We start from the raw sequence: 21667 nt of genomic DNA on the forward strand, positions 1-21667 counted from the left end.
ACATGAGACAGGACCAGAGGTGGATGTGGAGGGAGAGGATGGAGGAAGAGGGAGAGAGAGGATGGAAAGAGGAAAGAAGGGTGGAGGGAGAGAGAGGAAGATTAAGAGAGAAGAAATATTGCTTCTGGCCAAAGTGGGCATCCACTCTTGTTGGGAGATGAATTGTGTCCCACTAGAAAACATGATTTGCAGAGATCTTGATACTCTCAGAATGTAACTAAGTTTGTAGTTAGGGCCATTGGGGTAAGACCTTATCCAATATGACTGGTCTCTTTAAAAAAAAAACAAAAATAAAAACAAATGCATTTTCAGGCACAAAAAGAGATATCAAAGAGAGGGACCTGAAACAGACAATCCATTAAAGACCTTATAAGGAAGTTTCCCTGTTCTTGGACTTGGCTTCAGGAATATGAAAAGCAGAGTTCTGTTTAAGCCACCCAGTCTGTGGTCCTTGGTTACAGCATCACTAACAAACCAATATGGACTCCTTGAAGGAGGAAGGAGACTTTGATGTGGGATTTGTAGCTCTAAGTAGTTTATCAGTCTCCCAACAAAAGACAAAAGGAACTTTAGGCAAATGGAAGAGTGTGAACATGGACTGAAGTGGGGCTAGAAGAAACTGGCCAGGCCTGCTGTGAGCTGTGGAGACAACTGAAGCCTTTGGACCAAATTCTGGGGCACAGCGTTGTACAGAAGATGTTGTTTGTTCCTGTAGTAGTTCCTCATTGTCCACGGGGACATGTTCCGAGCTCTCAAAGGGTTGCCTGAAGTGGCAGAAATTACCACGCCTTGTTTATACTATGCTTTTCTCTTACCTGCGTGCTGTCCTGTGTTCTTTCTGTTGCTCTTATAAAAATATGGCGATGAAAGAGACTTAGGGGAGAAAAGATTTATTCTGGTTACAACCCCAGGTTATGGTCCGTCCACTGTGGGGAAGTCAAGGCCGGAACGTCAAACAGCTAGTCAGAGCACATCCACAATGAGGAGCAGAGGACACTGAGCGCATGCACACTCGCTTGCTTGATAGTGTTCAGTGTTATGCCTCCACACTTGCGCAGTTTAGGAACCCCTGCCGAGGCAATGGTGCTGTTCACAGTGCTCTGGGTCATCCTTTGTCAATTAAGACAATCAGTCAATCACCCACAGGCCAATCCAATATAGACAGCTCTCAATGAGACTTCCCAGGGTGTATCACGTTGAGAATTAAAGCTAACCAGCACGCATACTTACGAGAAAGTTTACAAGTGAGGCACAGCGAGAGATTAGCCACAAAATAGAACAACTATATCAAAGGTCTGTGGTAAAATTATCCAAAACTTAATAGTTGCTTACTTCTGGCCAGGTAGCTGAAACAGTGGAGGGAGAAAGCACCGAGAGAGGGAGCCACTGTACCCTCTGACATCTGTCCTTTGGGGGACTGATGGCATTGGTCAGAGGTCAGAGGAAAAGATTTGCTGGGCAGAGTCAGGACTGGTATTTGCTGGGAGCACTTACAGACCATTCTTGCCTCACTGAAAGTCACCCCTCCCTCCCCGAGAGCCATTCCAGGCTTCCTGAGATAATTTGCTCCTTAGGGGAGAAGGGAGTGGATAGCGTGAGTGGCAGAGTTCATAAAAAAGCACGCTTCAGTTTGGGCTTCTGAAGAAAGTCCCAGACCAACACAGCAGTGGGGAGTTTTGCCCCTTAGCTCTTCAAAACCTACAACAAAAACCTAGGTTTTTGTTCACTGAGCATTCACATTGAGGAACTAAAGCAGAGATGAGTGTTTGATCTTGCATGAAAGACAGTAACTCCTCACGGGTCTATTAAATCTTTGGTGCATAATAAATACATTTGGATAAGTGTAGGATGACTGTTTCCATAGTTTTCATGCTTGTAGCCTGTTGTATTGGAAGAGGTTTCTCAAACAGCCATTAATGTTAACTGCTCTAGAGCCTTGTGACATTTCAAAACAAATCACTTTTCAGAAACAGCTCCATTAAAAAGGAGACCCAACCAGGAGACATTCTGATTCAGTAGGTCTGGCATATATCTATTCATAAAATACTCTGGGTGATTTAACACACAGCTAGTGTTGAAAAACCCCCCGATTATATTCAACCTTCTAAATATTTATAACAGCTCTGAGAGCAAGATTAAATTTGATACCATAGATTTTTCTACTTTAAATCCTTACGATCCTAATTTTGTCAGACCTTATTAGCATATTTAGGAAGAGTGTTTTCCAATCCAAGATTCAAACTAATAACTTCCAAATGGCCACTTGGGGCACTGGGTTTTAATTTTGAAAGACCACCTCCTCTTCTTGATGCTCTCAAGGTCTGAACAGCTAAGAGGCAAAACTACCTGAATAAAAGACAATCTGTTTACCAAATCATACTCCTGCCCCAGAACCACCCCCAATTAAGCCCAATCAAGTAGAAACACCAAGCTCCATATAAAAACATAGCAGATGGGAATATTGTCCATAAATTTAGGATGTGCTGGAAATGGGCTTTATTTTGCTATAATTTAATTTCTATTTCCCATTTTGTTAGGTGACTAAATCTTAGTACTAGTCAATAAAGAGTATTTCCCATCTCTTTCCCAAGGGCTGCAGTGAGTTATTGGAAATTTAAATCATAGCAAGGCATGGGGGCAGGGAGAGAGGTTGTCATCTGATCTGAATTACCATTGTTCCTGCTGGCATCTACGGAAAGGTCTTCCTTTACGGTCCTTCCTGTCCTGTTATGATCTGTATTCCACTGCAAGGCTTCTGTGGTTGTCACTCACATCCATGCATCTCCCCCCCCCCCCCCCCCCCGTGGGAAAGGATGAGCCTGCTGTTCCCTTCCCACCCTGAGACAGGGTAGGCTGTGTGCTTCCTCCAGCAATTGTGTTGCTAGAAGAGGCAGCCGTTTCTATCCTGAGACCTGGCCATTCCCCAGGCTCTGCCCAGGACAGAAGGATGGCTTTCTCCTATTACCGGGTCCTCAAATCGCCATGGGCTTGCAGTCTCATGCTCCCACTACCAAAGTCTCCTGCAACGCCCCCTTCTTCCAGTGTCATTGGGAGTCTTTCCTAATCTCCACAAAACAAGTCTTGCGCTAACACAGTCAAGTGTTTCTGCAAATGTGCTATATGATTTATGCACAAGTGTTTTGTGGGTTGAACTTTTGAACTAACTATAGAAGCCTCCTTAGGCTACTCTTTTTTAAGGCACCTTTTCTTGTCCCAGAGAGAGGCTACAAGCCGGACATGGAAGCGGGAAGAGAAAATAAAACTTCGAGTGATTTGGCCTTAGCTAAACTTATGACCGAAATCTGGACATCCCTGTCTTTGGTAGTTTAAAGAAAAACTAAAAACCTTGACACAATGCAGTAAATACAAAGAACTGAGCTAGACAAAAAGTTTTTAAGTTGAACCATGAAAAAATATAAGATGTTTACTTAAAAAATATCAAACATATAAATAGCAAGGTTGGAGTGGAAGGTCTTTCCCTGATGTTTATGTTTATTCTGTATCTTGTTCATGAAATTATTTTCTTCCTGGTGTGTAATAATTTTGTTGGAGAAATAATGGCTTTAAACTTTTATGGTTATCTCCTACAGACTATCACCTTAATCTCAGAGACATGCTTGCTTGGAATGGGAAATTGCATTTACTCACCATAAGTTTGTGGAAGGAAATTGAATTTGATAGAATGTTTATTGCTAGAAATCAAGTTCACTCACCTAAGTTTGCAATGCACACACCAGCCCTGTGGTCTCCCTAACTTCATTCTGTTACTTCACTCTACAGAAGGCCTTGACTTCATTTAATTAAAAAGCATTAAGCTAGCTACTTAGCTTTTTCCTATAAGCCTGTTTGGAAAACCAGGAGACTATCACATAAATAGTTTTAAAGAGATATATGGATAAATTTTATGCTTTATTGAAAAAGGAATGATCAAGGAAAAAATATTGATGAACACTTCATTCACATTGTGTTTTATCACAGAAGTTTAGCTGTGCTTCTAATATACTATATACCTTCAAAATGATGTCATGGGTGGCAATACAGAAGAACCAGAAAAAAAGGTGAGGGATTTGGTTTTTCTAAGCTGAAGAATAGATACATTCATGTGTTTGATCCCGTGTTAGTGCTCAGGGCCCTGCTGTCAAAGAAGAAAGTTCATTCTCATGTGTGCAGTAGGCATGGTCTCTCCTTCTATCACGTACATTTCACAAGGGCAAAGACTTGGCTTGTTTTCTACCTGGACTCCTACATTGCTGGAAAGGAGGTAGATCTTAGTAAAAAGGTGTCACAGTGGTTGGTGTGCCAACATCAGCCTGTGGTTATCATTAGAACACAGACCATCTCTGGACCCTTCAAACTCTGCACCTGAGGCATCTGTTAGAATTCTCCAGAATGCTTGCTCTGTTATGCTGTAGCTTCCCATTTCTGAGTTAATAAACTCCACTCCTCTGCCTGAAAGTGTACATTTGTCTATTTTCCTGTAAGTAGTTGGCATAATTTTGGAATATTGGTGGTCAGTGTATCACACCTGTGAGCCTGGAGGGGGAGGAAGAACAAAATTCTCTGCCTCTCCACTTTCGTTCCTTCATGGATTATTTCTGCGAGGTCACGTGCCTGTCGGAGACTGAGCAAAGTGGACACACAGTTGTGTTGAATCACTACACAAGACAAATTCTTACTGTCTTTCCTTTCCTGTCATGTCTTTGCTCCTGAGTCTCTCGGGCCTAAATCTAAGGTGAGGAGTTTAAAATTTATTATGTTTTCAAATGTTTGGAAATTATGGAAATAATAAAGCAAGTCTAACCCTTTTCCTTCTTATTATACTGCACCTTGGAAACTGGTGTTTAAATTTAATGTTTGGGGAGAGAGAGAAGGGATGCATGAGCATGCCAGTGTGTGCACTGCTTTTGTTTAATGTGAATTCCAAACTTGCTTAGCTCCCATGACTTTCAACAGCTTCTCTAAGTATGGCATTTCACGTTCTTTCGAGACTATAAAGTTGAGTTCTACGAACTGAGGTTCTATTCTGTTTTCTTATTCAGTATGAAAGGTAATTATAGCATGACTGGAACTTTTAATTTTATTTTTTAAACTTGCTGCATCTATAGCTTTTTTTTTTAAATTCATGATGAATCATTTTTGGTTGATAACTATAATCACATGAACTTATAACTTATTTTACTTTTTAAGAATCACCAACTCCCCTCAGGGCTCAGGGAACCATGTGAAAGAGAAGGCAGGAAGATTGTAAAAGCCAGAGGGGATAAAAGACACCAGGAGAACAAGACCTTCTGAATCAACTTAGCAGGGTTCATATGAGCTCACAGAGAAAGAAGCAGCAAGCACAGTGCTTATATGCACCTGAACCAGGTCATATATATTTTTATGGGTCTCCTGACTGTGAGAACGAGTGGGTCTCTGACTCTTGTGCCTGCTCTTGGGACTCTTTTCCTCCTGATGTGTTGCTGTGTTTAACTTTAATACAATAATTTTTGTTTCATCTTATTATATTTTGTTTCATCATATTTGGTTCTTATCTCTTAGAAGTCTGGTATTTTTCTAATAAAAAACAGAATGGGAGTAGATCTGGAAGAGAGGTAAAGAGCAGGGAGAAACTTGGTGGAGTAGAGGCGAGGGAAAGGCTATAATCAGGATATATTGTATAAGAGAAGAATCCATTTTCAATAAAAGGAAAAAAAGTGGGGAAAAGTATCAGCAAGTTTTCTGTAGCAATATGTCAACTACCACAAACACCTGATTTGTGCCATTATCTGGTCTTATCCTACTATTTATCCGTTGCTTCAATTGTACTTTTAAAGTGAGTACCAAAATGTATTAGTATCAAAAAAGAACACAAGAGGTGAGATCCTTGAGACTTTGGCAAATCTAGTTCATCAAAATTTCCATGGTAAGACTTTGCAAAAAAATTGGTCTTCTATTTGGGGGATGAAAACAAGAATTTATTAAAACTGAAATACAAATATTGGTTTATAGATTATTGTCCATGTTCCTTTCCCCAGGATGTTCCAATCTTAGTTACTCAAAGATTCCAACACCAACAAGGAAATTGCATTGTAGCTTTGGGACCCCATATCCTTTATAAATCCCACCTTCTTCAGACAGGTAAAATTCTATCTGGGTATTATATTTGCTTACATTATATAGCTATGAATATTTATGAAGGAGATTTGCTTTAAAAGTCACTTCCAAGATTTGTCTTGTTTTTGTTTGCAACATTGACTCACATTGCCTTTAAACTGAAGTTTGGATATATAATGTCCACAACATAACTATGATCTCCATATGGGTTGAGTCAAGTAGCATATATAAAAAAAAATTAAGTCCTCTGGAACATTCTACATTCAAAGGGATAAAATTTAAATTATATTTTCTGTTTTGTGATATGTTGCTTGGTGTAAAATATTTAGTATTTTGCTTGGCAGTCTGCTGATCCTCAGTGAAATTAGCTATTGTTATTGCAAACTTTAAGGACTCCTACTGTTTGGAGATTCCATCTTTCTCTTGACTAATGGAAGCACTTTGTAGGTGACATGTCAAACAATCTAAAAAGGTAGGGGTAAAAGGAATAAGCCAAGCTCCACATCTTATGTTGTTCGAATTCCTAAAGGTCTTATAATAAAAACCTTGGGGTCTGATATTGGGGTGAAAGCTGAAGGATCAAAGAAACAGAGCAAGCCACAGCCACCACCTCTTACCTCACCAACTCCTCAGCTTGAAAGAGCCTCTAGCTGAAAGAACACTTCTGCTGAAAAGCCTCAGCCAATAGGCCTCTAGTGGAATGAGCTTCCTTAGCTGAAAAGGCTTCTAGTTCCTGTCTCCTCATGCTTTATATACATACCTTTCTCTGCCCACCGTATTACTTACTTCTTAGCACTGGGATTAAAGGTGTGTGACCCTCAAGTATTGGGATTAAAGGTGTGTGTGCCACCACTGCCTGCCATCTATGTTTAATCTACTGGCTTGTTCTGTTCTCTGATCTTCAGGTAAATTTTATTGGGTACACAATATATCACCACATCTTATGTGTGAGGACAGTGGTGTCACAGGAAATTAAATGACTTGCCAAAATCCTATGAGTGAAATGGAAAGTCTAGGACACATTCTCTGACTTTCAGTGTGACATCCACCAGCTTTGGGCCAGATCTTCTCAGGCAGGTGACTCCAAGCAAAGCCTCAGTCTCTCCAGTACCTCTCTTATCATCTGTAAACACCAGGGAAGACAGACATTGGCTGAAGAAACTCAAGGAAGAGTGAAAAGTCTCACAAGGTCAGAGAAAGTTCTGCATCACTTTGAGACTCAATTTTATAGCCTGAGTTAAAGTCCAAACCTTCAGAAAGCCCCCCTCTGCCTCCCTCCCTCCCTCCCTCTCTCCCTCTCTCCCTCCCTCCCTCCCTCCCTTCCTCCCCCCCCTCTCTCTCCTGTATGTGTGGTGTATGTCAGTCTCCACCTTTCTTTTGAGAGAGGGTCTCTCACTGTGCCTGGAGCTCATCTATTTGGTTGGAGTGGCTGGCAATGATCTCTGGGGATCTTGCCTGTTTCTGCCACTGCAGTACACATGGATGCTGGAGATCCAGGTCTTCATGCTCACACAGGAGGCTCTTTACTGACTGAGCAGTCTCCCCACTCCTCAGATCTTTACTATTATTTTGAAATTAGAAACACATGGATGATGGCTTCAAATATTTTGTCTTGGTTTTCAAATAAAATTTCTGTAAGAAGAGAAGTAAATTCCCTTAGAAATAGATTTCAATTATTCTTTGACACTGTATCTTGAGCATCATCTACCCACAACTTTCCCTACGAAACTCTCAGACATCTTCAACACTTTCTTCTCTTATCTTCCTGTCCTCTTCTTTTGTTTAACCCACTGAGTACAATTAGTGCTGCCTTCATGAACATGCCAGACCTATCAGTATACATATCCCAAAGAAAAATTCTCCCCCTGTAGTAGTCATTGATTGCCAAATAGTTCCTCAGATATGAGTAAAATCTGATGAATTTCCCCCTTAATCCAAGCTGGAATTATTGGCGGGATTGATCGAGTGTAGGCATTCAAACAATTGTAGCTGCTCTGTCTGAGTTCATGAGCGCAACGGCCATACTGTGCCCAGTATTTCATAGCACTGCTCTCCATATTCTGGCTTTTACATTATTTCTGTTCCTATTTCATGATGTTCCCTGAGCCTTGAGGGGAAGGTGATATAGATGTCTGCCTATGGCCAAGCACTCTACACAGTAGATTACTCTCATACTCTGACCAGTCATAAGTCTCTGTATTGACTTCTGACTACGGCACAAAGGTTGAGAACAGCCCTGTGGTGGTTTGAGCAGGAATGGCCCCCATAGACTCACATGTTTGGGTGCTTGGCCCATAGGGAGTGACGCTATTAGGAGATATGGCCTTGTTGTTGGAGGAAGTGTGTCACTCTGGGGGCGGGCTTTGAGGTCTCATATATGCTCAAGCCACTCCCAGTGTGCCAGTTTCTCCCTGCTGCCTGCAGATTCAGATGTACAACTCCTAGCTCCTTCTCCAGCACCATGTCTGCTTGCAGGCTGCCATGTTTCCTGCCATAATGATAACGGACTAAACCTCTGAAACTGTAAGCCAGCCCCAATTAAATGTTTTCCTTTAGAAGAGTTGCTGAGGTCACGGTGTCTCTTCACAGAAATTGAAACTCCAAGACAAAGCACTAATGTATGGATGTAAACATAAATATTTAGAAGATAGTTTGATCATCAGCCATCAGCGTTTAACTAAACAACAGTGGTAGGTTCTTCCATACCTTTAGAGCCTATGACTTAGATTAACCCAAAACCATACTATGTTCTTCCCCATTCTTCTGATCACATGTACACTTACACTTTTAACACCCAATATTACCCAATACTTTCAAATTATATGTTCTACTATCCTGTCTTACCTTAATCCCCAGCCTATCATACATCCTTTCTAGCTTTCTGGCCTCTACAGACACTCCAAATTAAACACCTCTATCTAAAAATTCAAAGCTAGAATCTACATATGAGCAAGAGCATGCAGTATGTGTCTTCCTGGGTCTAGATTATCTCATTTAGTATAAATTTCCAAGTTCCATCAATTTTCTATACATTCCATAATTTTATTTTATGGCTAAATAAAATTCCCTTGTGTATATGTGCCACATTTGTATTTTCTGTTCATCATGAAGGATGTTCAGGCAGATTCTTTTCCCTAGATAATAGGACAATGAATGGATGTGTAAGAATCTCTGTAGTAGGAGATGGAGTCCCTTTGGTATATGCCAGAAGCAGTATAACTAAGTCATATGGAAGTTCTAATTTTTGGTTTTTTAGAAGCCTCCACACTGACTTCAATAATGGTTTCACCAGTTTGTGCCCCACACCACAATGCATAAGAGTTCCTCATGTCACCATTAGTTGTAATTTGATGGTAATTGTCCTACCTAGGGTGAGATGGAATCTTACAGTGGCTTTAATTTGCATTTCCCAGCTGGCTAATGATATGATTTTTTCAAATAATTATTAGCCATTTGCATTTCTTGTTTTGAGAAATGTCATAGCCCACTTATTGATTGAGTTTTTATTGAAGTTTAGTGTCATGTGGTCTTTGTATGTTCTAGATATTAATTCTTTCATGGATATACAGCTGACAAAGATTTCATTCCATTCTGTAGGCTATCTCTTCATTTAATTGACAGTCTCCTTTATTTCAAGAAGCTTTGTAATTTCTTGACTTTTCATTTTTCAGTATTGACCTTGTTTTCTGAGCAATCAGAGTTCTATTCAAAATGTTTTTTTTTTGTTTGTTTTGTTTTTTAACTTATTCTTGTGCCTCGAAGTACACTTGGATTGCTCCCTACCTTTTTTTCTATCAGTTTTAGAGTTTCAGGTCTTACAATGAGGTCCTTAATGAATTTGGAGTTGCTTTTGTGCAGAGATAGATCCAGATTCATTATTCAATATGTTGGTACTCATGTCCCCAGTTCTTTGGTTGAATATGATGTCTTTTATCTAATGTGTATTCTTGGCATCTTCATCAAAAATCAGATGGCTGTAGTTGTGTGGCTTTGTATCTGGGTCCTCTTTTTGTCCCATAGATGTATGTGTCTTCTTTTGTACCAGTGCCATGTCTGTATTACTATGACTCTGTACTATAACTTGAAATCAGGTACCATGATGCTACCAGCAGTATCTTTTTTTGCTCAGGTCTGCTTTAGATATCAGACTTCTTTTGTGCTTCCATATGAATTTTAAGATTTTTTTCTATTTCTGTGAATAACATCACTGGAATTTTGACTGAGATTGAACTAAATCTGTAGATTGCTTTTGGTAGGATGGCCATTTCATGATTACACTTCTTTTGATCTGTGAGCATGGGAAGTCTTTCCATCTTCTAGTGTGTTCCTCAAATTCTCTTTTCGGTGTTTTAAAGGTTTTACTTTAGAGGTCTTCCACGTTCTTGGTTAGGTTTATTTCAAAGGTTTTTGTTGTGTTTTTGTTTATTGGCATCTTTCTTTCTTTCTTTCTTTCTTTCTTTCTTTCTTTCTTTCTTTCTTTCTTTCTTTCTTTCTTTCTTTCTTTCTTTCTTCCTTCCTTCCTTCCTTCCTTCCTTCCTTCCTTCCTTCCTTCCTTCCTTCCTTCCCCCCCCCTCTCTCTCTCTCTCTCTCTCTCTCTTCCTTCCTTCCTCCCTTCCTCCCTTCCTCCCTTCCTTCCTTCCTTCCTTCCTTCCTTCCTTCCTTCCTTCCTTCGCTTTGTGAATGGAATTGTTTTATTGTTTTTCTCACTGTGTCTGTCATTGGCATATAAGAAGGCTATTGGTTTTTGTATGTTGATTTTGCATCCTGCTACTCTTTCAGTTCTAAGAGTTTTTTTTTTAATTGATGTTTAGGGTCTCAGTTATAGATTAATATATCCATAAATAGAGACACTTTGACTTCTTCCTTCCTTTTTTTTTTCCAGACAGGATTTCCTTGTGTAGCCCTGCCTGTCCTGGATCTTACGCTGTAGACCAGGCTGGCATCAAACTCACAGAGATCCACCTGCCTCTGCCTCCCAAGTGCTGGGATTAAGTGCTGCCAGGCTTCCTTCTTATTCTTATTCCTTTTATTTGTTTCTCTCATCTTATTGTTCTAAGATTTCCAGAAGTATAATTAATAAGAATAGAGAAAATAGACACCCATATCTCGTTCCTCATTTTAGTGGAACTGCTTTGAATTTTTCCCCATTTAGTATAATATTGGCTATAAGTTTGTCATTTATTGCCTTTATTATGTTGAGATATGGTTCTACTACTCCAAGCTTCTTCCAGACTTCTATCACAGGAGATGTAGATTCTCATCATGTGATTTCTGTCCTTCAGTCCATTTGCTGAATTCCTCTCTCATAGTTTGCGTTGTTTTCCTTGTTTCATTCATCTGTTTCTGCTCTTGATCAGGAGCTTATTTTCTTTATTAATTTGTGTGAACATGCTCATAATCTTTTATTTGTGTTCTTTGTCTCTGTGTGGCATTATCTAACTCACTCTCACCAGATGCCATTACTTTGGTGTTAATCATGGTGGAGGCGTTGTATTGTCTTGGTTCTTGTGTACACCTCATGTTACTTTATTTTTTTAATTAATCAGCTATAATCTTTCAACTGAAGTATTCACAGTCATATAAGTGGGATGTGAGAACGGCAGAGTTCAATATGTACTGTACAAAATAATTCCTCAGTCCAGGGACTCAGTGTACCTAGAGCAATCTCTCCATATATTGTTCCCTAAGTAGGATGTTCACTGTGATAGCAAGCATAACTGTTTGATAGAACCACTATGCAAAATTCCATACAAGTCAATTATTAACAGTGATCCCTTTGACTTCAATAATGACTGGAGGATTAATGACCAAGAATAGTCTAAAGGATGCTCAGCATTTAGTTAATATGATTAGGAGTGGGAGGGAAGAAGGGTGGGTAAGGGCAAAGTTCAAATATTAGATCAACGTTTAAAAGGAAAAAATGGGGTGGGTTAAGTAGCTGGAGGAGAAAGTTGTAATATTGTGAGGGTCCTCAGATTTTAGAGATTGCTAAATCTATGAGAGATTACAGTTAAGAAGAAAAGGAGGAGGGGATAAGGATGAGAGAAAGAAGAAAATACATTGGAATAAGAGGAGAAACATGAGATATAACCTGCTTTATGTAAACTGAGTGGGGAACTGTAAACAATGGTCCTGAAACCTAACTGAGCAATAAATACACAAACAAAAGCAAAACTATCATGAGACCTATATGTAAGGATGGAAACTAAATACTGGAAAATAAGAAATGAGAAGCATACTCTTGGGATGTGTCACTGATACAGCTGTGCTGCATTGAAAGATGGAGGTCTAAGATTCTTCTGGTCTGTCAGGCACCCCTTCCTGCTGTGTGGGAGGGAGCCATGGTCTCAGGAGCCTCCACGTTCTGTGAGGTTCTGGCTCTGTTATGTGGGGAAGGGAAGGTTGAAAATTCTTTCCTGATAGTTCCCTCAGACCCTTGTACTCCATCGTGAGTTCTCCTGGACCTGTGGGTCTCATGTACAGCTTTTGCTTTTTGCTTTTGTTTTGAGACAGTGTCTTGCTGTGTAGCTCTGTCTGGCCTGGAACTCTCAGTGTAGACCAGCCAGACCTTGAGCTCACAGAGATCCAATTGCTTCTGCTTCTTGAGTACTAGGATTAAAGGCCTGTGCAACCACACCTGGGATGCCATTTTTGCTTTTTTGAGACCCAGCGTCTTCCACTCTGTGATCCGGACTAGCCTTCAGCTTGTGACTCCATGCTTCACTCTCACAACTGGAATGTAAATTTACTTTCATTCAAAAACCATCCGTGAGCTTTCTTTTGGGACTATAAAATAATTTGCGTATGAAGTCACATAATGAATGAATTCCTGGTAGAATTTCTTACAAATAATAGGCAAAACGTTCAGCAGTCCATTGACACCAGCAGACCACATAATAATTGGTAAATTTCTTGTCTGATGCTCTGTAATGATTTAGAAAGCAAATCACTGCTACTGTTAACTTTTTCCATTTGACAAACTGTCCACCGATAACAGAGAAACTTACATTTCCTATTATTTCCCTCGTTTAAAAAAACTTTGGTATAAATGTAAAAATAATGACTGTCACAAAATCTGACACAAGAAGTCTGGCCTTATTTTATATTTTAAGGGCATATCCTAGATTTCCTATGCTCCATTAGGTTCCAATTTCTGCCACCAATATTGTGCTTGGGAGGCCTCATTATTGCAGAAGTGACTGTTGGGTCTCCTTTGAATCCGGGTTCTATGAATCTTTCTAATCAGTTATTTTGACACTGCAAATATTAGAAGCCCTGCATATCAAAGGAAACTCAATGTTTTCTTTTAAGCTGTGTCTTTTTTGGTTGTTAGAAGTAGCCACAAATGGCTTATTATTTTACAGTCTACCTTTCCATCTGTTTCTTCACAGTTAATGTGGAATCTTTATGAACTATTGCTGATGCCTTTTCCATCTAGATTGCTGATTAAGCAGCTTATCAGTTCATACACTACTTTTGAATCCTTCAATTTTACAAAACAAAATTTACAAACAGGTTTGACCATAACTGACTTGGAATCAATACTGTTAAAAGAAACCCAGACCGAAGTTACAAAATTACAACATTACAAAATGTTCTAAATAGTCTACATTTGCAGGAGAGGATAGAGGTGGCTTAATTTTCTATCAGCAGATACTAACCAAAAGCTTATTATTCACAAAGGATTCCAAAGAATTAAGAATATGCCCCTGGTCTGAGCACTTCAAAGGAGGGCCTATAAGTGAGAGCTCTGCAAGCAACGTTTATAGGAAGCACAGATTTGTGTGTATACCGGCAATCCCAGCACCAGGGGGGTTGAGGCAGGAGGTTACAAGTTCCGTGTCACCTTGGGTTACCCACCCTGTCTCAGCCCCATACCTGCCACCACCAAATGTAGACTCAAGGCTTCCAGTTACATTTAGAGAATTAGGACACGGGCTCTCTCTCTCTCTCTCTCTCTCTCTCTCTCTCTCTCTCTCTCTCTCTCTCTCTCTCTGTGTGTGTATGTACATATGTGTGCACATATGCTTGCCTAACCGTGGGCACCAAAACCAGAAGAGGACTTTGGGTATCTTCACCATACTTCTTTGAGACAGTGTCTCTCAGTGTTCTAGGTTGGCACCCTAGTTATACTGGGGTTACAGGTGTGGGAAGTTATACTTGGCTTTTCAGGTGGGAGTTAAGGACCAGAGCTCAGGTCTTTATGCTTGCACAGCCAATGCTCTTACTCACTGAGCCATCTCCCCAGCCTCAGAAACTTACATTGAGCCATTGACACATATTAACATACATCCGGGTGGTTCAGCTAGGGTTCACATATTTCAGACAGAAAAACAAACTTGGGGGCTGATAATAAGTCTATAAATCCAGACAAGTGAACTGGGTTAAATGAAATAGTTTCCCATCACAGATTGATTAAAAAAACGAAGGAATATAGTTTGACACATATTCCTCCGGTGGAATGTGGAAAGGTGACACTTTGTCCAGGGTGTGTGCACATCATCACATGATCAACATTAAGCGGAGTCTGGGAAGTTCAGTATTGCTGCCCAAGGAGGGAAGTCAGCTTTTAGAATCCTAGCCAGAGAATTTGAACTAACTGATCTTCCCAATTCCATTTTCTATCAAGTGAATCAGCAGCCTCAGGCTCCAGGCTGAAGTTTCATGTAACCAAAATCTCATTTTTCCCCCCAGCCCAAATCCATGGAAATAAAAAAGCAAAAGAAATGAAAAAGAATAGCAACTGACTGTGTGTAACACTGTTCCAGAAGTACCAAGGGATAGGGAGACGTAAACCTGGTTTCTTTATCCACTAGTCATTGTCTGATACTTGGTTGGTGCAATAAATCTTCCAAGAGCTCCAAGTTATGCCCCCATCAAGAAGTTCTGGATGCTCCCTCTACCGCATCTCAGCTCTGACACAGTGTTGTAAACACCTACCTGATAGGGTAGACAGGTTAGAGAAGCCAGGCCTAGAGCCTCCGGGCCCTCAAGCCTTTCCTATGACCTAGTCAGGATCTATGTGATCTCTGCCATGGTAGTTAAGAGAACAAACTTAGGATCCACACTGTCATCTCCAGATCTGCTCCTCAGTAGCCCGCTGACCTGGAGCCCACTTCACCCACTTGGGGAGGACTTGCTTTCTGTTCACACTGGGATCACACCAATCCTACAGTGCCAGTGCCAGCCGTAAATGTCATCTGGAAAATGTCAGGTCCATGCCTGACTTACAGAAGAACTCAATGATTGTAGTTGCTTTATTTTATTTCATAACATCTTTGCGGTATTGGATTGAACCCAGGGCCTTGCAGAGGCTAGGCAAGCTCTTTTCCTCAACCAACCATTGTTTTCCTTTTGTTAAAGCAGGAAACCACATTTTCAGAAGGTTCTGACAAACTAGTGTCTCCCCTTAGCATCTTCAATCTTACAGGAATGCCATGATAGAGAGGCCATTTCTTATGTCAGCTGCAATGACTTAAAATTTAGTGCAGCATTGGCTGCAATAATATACTTAGCTTGTTTGACACCCAAATGTAGCCAACGATCTCTGGCACCTCCTGCAGGTAAGACCTGGAAGGCTCTCCACCAGACCAATTATACAGATCTGGAAAGGGGAAAAGCAGAGAGATTTATTCAACATGGCCACATTGAGAAGAACAGATAAAGATGGCCATTGACCTCATGGCATTCATTCAGTCTTTTCACTCTCCAAATCTGCAGCACCTTGTGAACCTATACACACAGTAATCACTTAGTAACTAGTAGTTGAACTACAAATGCTAGTAATGCTTCATTTTCTTGTGTTTGTTATTTTCAAAATGTCCAGGGGCAATGAGTATCATCTACAATTTACCACCAAGCTTTGCAAGCTGTTTAGTATGTCTAAAGTTACACAGCTATTGGATAGCAGAATTGAGATTCGAACCTGGGTCTCTCTGGTTCTTGTGCATTCTACACACAGCCACACACAGCTGTACCTCTGACTTTAAATTGTATAATGCATAATTAAAGAAGTACCCTTAGCGGGCACTATTCAAGCTTGTTTTCATCCTGAATGCAAGTTGGGGAAAATGTTGGCATTGGTAACTGTCACATTCATTAGGAGCCTTAAAGCCATCTGCAGTTCTATTGATATTCATCGTCCCTACTAAATCATTTACACCATCAGGAAATTAGTCTAGAATGACACTCCCTTTCAGAGAAAGGAACCAGGAAAATCCAGAGAGGCAAGAAGCTGAGCCCTGATGGGAAGGGAATAAATAGCAGGTATCTGCTCCAGGCACCAATACCAGGGGGACAGGGGAGCTACTGTCATCCATAGGTTGAAGATATAAAAACGCAGCCACAGTGGGATTTTCATTCATATGGCAATACAATCCAGCACTTGGCAAGTCACTGAGCCCGCACAGCCAACCATCTGTTTCAAAGCCTCTTGCATTTTCCCATTCATGTAGCCATTTAATCTACCGTTGGCACGCTTGAAAATGAAATTCTGGAGGCTCGCTGAATAATTCGTGTCTTAGAGAAAGAAGCCCTGAGTGAGATCAACTCGGGCTTTGCTTACCCAGACCACTGGGGGAGCTGCACAAAGCGCTCCTACTTTCTAATCAGAAGTTATCCCCACTGTAGACACTAGGGGGAGCCCCAGAAAAATTCCCAATTTGCAGGAGTTGAAGAGGTGCCAGATTGAATCTTTGCTGTTTTGGTGGGTGGGATGTATGTGTACTTTTTCTAGCTTTGAGTGGAAGTGGCACTGATACAGGAAAGTCCATCTGAATGGCTGAGTTGTGTGGCCTCATCTCTATATATGGACTCAAGAATTCAGGAGCCAATATCAGACTAGAAATGTACCATAGAGCGTATTTTGTAATTCCTGGTTATCAATCCACGAACACCTCCACCCTCCCCCTACACCTGTGGACCAAACCAAGGGCCTTGTACTTGCTAGGCAAGCACTCTACACTAAGTTGAATCCCCCACCCTTCAACTAAACATCTTTTATTAATAAAAATCTCAAAAACACACCTATATGTGTTTGGTCACCTTGCAATGTTCTGGTAGCAAACTCCCAAACACTCATGCTTCCTACATAATCATGTCTCAGAAAATGTGGCCTTTCGTAAATTTCCTGGCATCAGTGGCTCTGGACCCCCAAAACCTTAAACAAAATGTAGAGTTGAGTTTTAGGCAGCTGCATTAGAAAAATAAATGACCCCGGTGACCCTGATCTGGTCAGCTGGATTTCAGAGCTCCAGGTCAGAAACTGCATCATATCCTAAGCTATTCAGGTCATCAATGCCAGTAGGACCATACAAAATCAAAGGGTAATTGAATTCTTTTTTTTTTTTTTAAAGTATTTACTTTTTAAACCTGTGTTTTCCAGACTTGTGTGGTTTTACAAACTGTCTTGGCATGGTTCTTAAGTTGGACTGCATACCAACATCACTAGAACTCCTCAAAAGCCTCAATACCCAGGTGTTGTCTCAGTGACTGCTCTGAACTGGTCTAGAATGCAGCCTGGGTACCAGATAGGCCCCTGCCCAAAAGGGTTTAGCTTCAGACTTCACTCTAAGGTAACCAACACGTGTTTGGCAGCGCCTACGCTGGATTTTTCCCGGGCTAGCAATACGTGTTTCGATACTGTCCCGTGACCATAGGCAGACGCAGCCACCGAACAACCATGGCAGCGTGGAGAGAGCAACTGCCGCTCTGCAGTGGACTGTGTTGCTGGGCTAGGCTGTCAGAGGCAGGCAGAGCGCACACATTGTAAATGTGCACTATTCTCAACTTACAGTGGGTTTATCGGTTGTGACCCCACTGTCAGCCGAGGAGCATCTGCATTCCACAGCCTCCCCAGTGGCTCAATTACGCAGCCAAGTTTGAGAATGATTGTGGAGGAGGCCTGTCAGAAGCCTAGATACCCAGGTCCAAGCTAGACTCACTGGATCAGTATTTCTGTAGAAGATGCTGGTAGTTAAATTGTGGGTTTTTTTTTTTGTTGTTGTTGTTTGTTTGTGTGAATTGTGTGAGAGAGAGGAGAGAGAAAGAGAGAGAGAGAGAGAGAGAGAGAGAGAGAGAGAGAGAGAGAGAGAGAGAAAGAGAGAGAAAGAAAGAGAGAGATGGTTTATGTGCATATGTGTTTAAATGTGTATGGGTGTACTTGTGTGCAGGTGATGTGCACATATATGTTCAAGTATGTGGAGGACCGTAGTTGATGGCAGGTGACCTCCTTGAGGACTCTACAGTTTATGTTTTTAGGCAGGATCTCTCAGTGAGCACAGAGCTCCCTGATCCTGGCTCTAGCCAGCCGGCATATCCTGGTGATCCTGTTTCCTGAGTGGGGGGATTACAGGTGACTACCATGTCTGTGGAGCATTTGTGAGGGTCTGGAGGCTGCAAGCCGTAGACCCAATGCTTGTGGGCAGGCACATTATCCACTGAGCTCTCTCCTGGCTCATGGTTGAGTTTAAAACTCCATGCTGCCAATGTTCTATGAACCGAACTGAAAGGCCTTCCCTCTCCTTTGTCCCAAGAGACTGTGATGTGCCTCTGTCCCCGTGGCATGAGGGGAGCAGTCGTTTTGCTGGAGTTGTGTGTGGCTGAGGAGTCTGTGGCTGGTCTGGGGCCAAGTGCAGGCTCCCTGCCTCCCTCCGCCACCCATCGACACATGTGGATGTTTCTATAAATCACTTTTGATCTGTGGTCCGTATGCAGGAAGTGCTCTGACTGCTTACTTGTGTAATGATGGAGTGGAGGAAAGGTCTAATTTTGGAACGATGGTGGCTTGGGCAGCACCACACTCCCCAGGAGTCTGAATTTCCTCAATGCAGTCGCCTCACGGCTCTGGCAGCTGCTCACCACAATCACACAGGCAGTCTGAAGCACTCTATCCATCACAGCAAATTACTGTTGTGATCTGCTCAAGAGTGTGGTTGGAATGCCTTGTTCATGGCAATCTTTGCCGAACATTCTTGAAAATCAAGAGAAAGGCAAGGTAAAGAGACAGAGCCTAGCAGGTCTCGGCTATTGAGTCAATTAGCAAGGTTACCCCACCCCACCCCAACCCCAACCCAGCAAAGAGGGTTTGGGAGGGTGTTATTACACAGACTACATCATCCAAGAGTATGTGTTATCACCCAAGTTTTACCGCCACAATAAATCCAGGGAATGGAATTAACATGTGTGAGATGCCATAAACAGCGCCAGGCCCTGATGACATTATTTCATGTAATTTATTCAGCAGCTCTAGACATCATTAAGCCCATTTTACAAACGAGCAAACTGAGACTCAGTTTGCCCAGTGTCACAGGCAGAGGTAGAAGCAGGAAGGGGACAGCCCTTTCGCCCTGCACCTTTGCTCTACCCAGTATCATGGTACTTGAAACTCACAGACTGCGGGACCCATTTCCTCCAGTCAGCTCTTAGAGAGCTAGAGATCGCAGGTTAGAAAGATGCTCTCACAGATGAGCGGTGACAACCTGTGGAGGGGTTTCAGGGTACCTCCCCAGAAGACAGGCGAGGAGACAGAGTTCCAGCCCGGTCATCAGCACCAAGTGCTGCTTCTTTCCACCTGGAGCTCCTGGCCTGGTAGCTTGGCCTGTGGCTTGTCTTCACTATTGTGTCAACATACCTGATCATGGAAATTAAGGAAGGAAGGGTTTATCTTGGCTCACAGTTGGAGGGATGGGGATGTCATGGTGGCAAGAGCCTGAGGCAGCTGGTCACGATACTCCCATAGCTGGGAGGCAAAGAGGGCTGAATGCTGGTGCTTGGCTTGATTTCTCCTTTTTATCCAGTTCAGGACCGCAATCCATGGAAGTGGGCCACACCCATTTAGGATGAGTCTTTCCACCTCAATTAGCCTAATCTAGAAAATCCCTCATATGACACACCGGAGGTCTGTTTCTATAGTGATTCTAAATCCTGTCAAGTTGGCAATCAAAATCAGCCCTCACAATGGGTAAGCAGATGCTAATGCTGAACCCTTCTCCCAGGACTGTCCCCCATCTGCAAAGGGCGAGGCTTTCCATTTCTGGATCTCCGCTTCACATTGGAGAGAGGGCCAGCAGCTCCAATACATCCCTGACTAAAGTGTGTTCCTGGGAAGAGGAGGATTAATTCCCTGTGAGACCCCTCTCCCCATGAAAGGACACCCTGAGGATGCCCATATTTGCTCTACTCAGGGTAGAGGGACTTTTACCATCCATAGGGCTGATGAGACAGCCTTGATGGCACCTGGTGCTTTGTGTGGTTTGGATGCACTGGATGAGGAGAGAGGATAGGATGGCTGGGGGGGGGGGGTGGGGGGGGGGGGGGGGGGGGGGGGGGGGGTCTGCTGATAAGGACAAGGAGCCACAGTCAGTCTGGACCAGGCCTTTGATTCTGAAGGAACCAAGGTCTGAGGTGATTTGAGAGATAAAATACAGTATTTCAAGCTAACCTGATTTCAGATGAACTATGAGGAATTTTTAATAAGAAGATCCCAAGTGGTTATTTGTTGTCCACCTCTAATTCAAATGTGATGAAGTATGCAGTTTTTTGTTTGTTTTTTTTTTTTTTTATTTGCTAAGTCTGGCACTTATGTATCTTGTCTGGGTGAGTGAAGGAGGTGACCCTGGTCTCCAATTTTCTGAACTCCAGCATGGAGGGTAGAAGTCTGAAGGTGAGAGGAACATACTGGTCAGTTATATGAGCAGCCCTAGGAATGTATACAGGCATCATGAAGCTTCAAAGGAGGAAAGATATTGGCCTTGGGAAAGAGGAAAAGTCATCCTCAGAGTTGTAAAACCTCTTGAGTAGCTTGTTAGTCCTTCAGAACTTACATTCAACTAACTTCTTTCTACCACTTAAGGGGTCTCTCCCAATAGCCACAGCACAGTTACCACTATCTTACTGATGCTTGGGGGGAAAAAAAACAAACCAGTCTCCTAGAAGCTTCCTGTGACTGAGGAATAACAGACATTCAAACCCAGATTTCTGGATGCATCATGGTAGTATGGACCCTTGTCCCACCTCTGTCTTCAGTAAAGGCGTGTCTGACCCCACATCCTGACCCAGCCAGAGATTCTTCAAGTCATTCACATAAGGTTGAAGCTTGGCTCAGTTACTGTGGATCTTGGTCTTCTGAACAAAAGTGGATTCTAGACAGGTTTGGCCCGCTAAGAGGCTGTTGTCTAGACCAAATCTGGAAATACTACAATATAGGCGCCATATTTTCCGTATCAGTAAGCAACACACGGTTCTTTGAAGACACTGTCTTTGCTCCCTACGTGTGAACTTGGATTGCAGACCAACTCACTCTTTACAGGTCCCTGTTAAAATCAGACTTTCCCCTCAAGGATCTTTCCACCTGTAAATTCTAGCGGGGAAATGGTGGAGGGTGGCAGCCGAAAGTCTCCTTTGGCATCTGGTGGTCTTGGAGGAGACACTTCTTCCCGTGGAGTGGAAATGTCTTGAGTGAAGGTCATCAGGTGGCGCAAGGGTAGGAGTACCGAGGTTATGATTGCCGCCTTGTGTCGTGAGAGGAGCCGAGGAAGATGAAGAACTATGGCTTGACTCTGTCCATGAGAAG

The sequence above is a fragment of the Peromyscus leucopus genome, chromosome 6, assembly GCF_004664715.2.
Source record: "Peromyscus leucopus breed LL Stock chromosome 6, UCI_PerLeu_2.1, whole genome shotgun sequence".
NCBI classification, from domain to species: domain Eukaryota; kingdom Metazoa; phylum Chordata; class Mammalia; order Rodentia; family Cricetidae; genus Peromyscus; species Peromyscus leucopus.